Source organism: Spea bombifrons, chromosome 3 (assembly GCF_027358695.1).
Source record: "Spea bombifrons isolate aSpeBom1 chromosome 3, aSpeBom1.2.pri, whole genome shotgun sequence".
Taxonomy (NCBI): Eukaryota; Metazoa; Chordata; class Amphibia; order Anura; family Pelobatidae; genus Spea; species Spea bombifrons.
In genome coordinates, this window is record NC_071089.1 from 55,846,815 (window position 1) to 55,849,459 (window position 2,645).

At 41.7% G+C, this 2,645-nt stretch overlaps 1 long non-coding RNA gene across 1 annotated transcript; it reads right to left on the reverse strand.

Annotated features, from left to right (window-relative positions):
* Nucleotides 1-748: 748 nt before the first annotated feature.
* Nucleotides 749-2,409, reverse strand: LOC128483005 (uncharacterized). The gene is made up of 2 exons (XR_008351035.1): nucleotides 2,266-2,409; nucleotides 749-851 (listed from the first exon to the last, which is right to left on the reverse strand). It is a non-coding gene; the product is annotated as an uncharacterized LOC128483005 (long non-coding RNA).
* Between the last annotated feature and the right edge of the window lie 236 nt (nucleotides 2,410-2,645).

A 2,645-nucleotide genomic window follows, 5' to 3' on the forward strand; every position in this document is an offset into this window, starting at 1 on the left:
TGTTAAATTTATAATTTTTATTTACCGATTATATGTGATTTGTTGTCAACAGTGTTTTGCTGACGTGCCTGAAAGTATGTTTGTGCTACTGATTTAGACTTTTTCTGTTTGGATATTATTTACTCATTGCTGAGATTCTGGAAAAAAAGTGGGGGCCTAAAACATATGGAGGTTTTGACATTGTAAAGTTCTAAAGCTGTTTCTTCTATGTGTTCATGGCACATGACCTATGTCTGTGTTTATGAAACAAAATGATAATAGATTATACGGTCTACTAGTGATCAGGTTGACAAGACGAGGTGAAGGAATCAATAGCCATCAGATTAGTATAGCAACTCCACAAAAAAACAATAGCTGGCTGGTTCCATAAAAATAATATTCACAGTTAATATTTGCCAAAATGAAGGTATTTCAGCTGTCTTTTCATTTTGTATTTTGGATTAATGATACAGTGCTTTGTTTCTATGGAATGCCTTCTGTGGGATTTTCTTCTTGCGGATGTGCTTTGCCATTTCTAGTTGTGTTTTTTTAAGTTAGTGCTTATAAGGAATTGTGGCTGGATTTCCAACGATGGTTCAAAAAGAGACTGCATTCTCCGACATGCTAGGTTCAGCTACTTTAGTGTAATTCAACCTAGAACAGTAGATTCTGGGTTATGTTTACAAACAGATTAATTATAATGAACAAGGTACATTTTTCAAAACCATGCTTAGGAAGTACGAGTGATTTGAATGGGAAATATAAGGAATTATTTTCCAAAACTGTTGTAATTATTTAATGTGTAAAGGTTAGATATATAAAAAGGATGCAAACAGCAAGTTATGAAAGAGCAAATGAATCTGCTTCTTCATCTTTGAAAAATTGAAATTTTGGGGAATTTGCTTTCCTAAAATTATGTAGATTTTGATACATTGAGGTTTAGTACACAGTCGGGGTGTATGCGTCCATCGCGCATACACCCCCGACTGTCAGAGAGAATTCCCCGCACCTGTGCGCGGAACTCTGATCTCTGACAGCCAGGGAAGGTCTGCGAGATGGACGCAGACAACCCCCGCCGCTAACCGCTCTTCCTTCTGGCTGCAGCGGAAGTTGTCTACGTGAATCGTGCAGACTTCTGCATTTGCTATGGAAAAAACCTTGTCTTATAATCGAGCAAATACGTGTAGGTTTCCCAAGCTAATGTCTAAGCTGTAACTATGGTAACAAGTAAAGTAGTATATAAATTTTCCTACGAGGAAAAATGTATACTGGCCCCCAGCATTGTTTTTCACACTCTAGCTTGTTAGGGGGAAGTTTATGATAAAGAAAAGGGACTTATCAGAAGATTTTTTTTCAATGGGGGCCAACATGAACAATAATCCCCCACACCTTTTCCCATCTGTTCACCTAGTCCCATTCTCTTATTTTTCAACATATTTCACTCTTTTTATTTTAAATTGTCCTGTTACTTACACCTGCCTACAGTTGAGGTCTATAACAGCCAAAGGCACTGCTGCTGTAGTCAATCATGGGTTACTTGATTACTTCAAGAATCATGGAATCATCCAATTAAAAAAAAAGTTAATGTAAAAAGTTCTGCTAATACTATGCCCAAGACAGTAATTAACTCAAATATAATTATCCAGTTATACAAGATGCAAATGCCTGGTGGGCCGCTGGTTGACAGAGCCACACACTCATTTGGTCTGCTGCTTCAGCCTGTGGCCAGTGACTGGATATGCAGCTGTCAGCCACACCTTTGTCATAAGGTGGCAGCCGGCCTTAAAGTGCCATGGCCGACCCATCATCGCTAGTCTAACCTTCAATACTGTAGAACATTCCATCTGCACTGTAAATGTGAGGGTGAATGATGTTTTTTACTGGAGACGTATATACATTAAATGGGTGTTTTTTACAGAAGACATACACCTATGAGCCATAACATTTTGACCACCTACCTAATATTGTGTAGGTCCCCCTTTTGCTGCCAGAACAGCCCTGACCAGTCAAAGCATGGACTACACTAGACCTCTGAAGGTGTGCTGTAGTATCTGGCACCAAGATGTTAGCAGATCATTTAGGTCAGGGGCGTCCAACCTGCGGCCCTCTAGCTGCTGCAGGACTACATCTCCCATAATGCTCTTTCAGCTAAGGGGGTAGCTGAGGAGGATGGGAGATGTAGTCCTGCAGCAGCTGCGGGCCGCAGGTTGGACGCCCCTGGTTTAGGTCCTGTAAGTTGCGAGGTGGAGTCTTGATGGATGCATCCTGGTGCTATGTGTTCTCCACGTAAGCGACGCATGCCCAGGCAGCCATCCACATGATGTAAAAGAAAATATGATTCATCAGACCAGGCCACCTTCTTCCATTGCTCTGTTGACCAGTTCTTATGCTCACATGCCCATTGTAGGTGCTTTCAGCAGTGGACATGGGTCAGCATGGGTAGCCTGCAGCCCCATATCAGAACCAGCATTTTTCAGCAATTTGAGCTACATTAGTTCCTGTTGGATTTGACCACACGTACCAGTCTTTGCCCCTCCCACATGCATCAATGCATCATGCTTGGCTGCCCATAATCCTGGGAACACCCCACAAGAGCTGCAGTTTTGGAGATGCTCTGACCCAGTTGTCAAGCCATCACAATTTGGCCTTGTCAAAGTCTCTCAGAT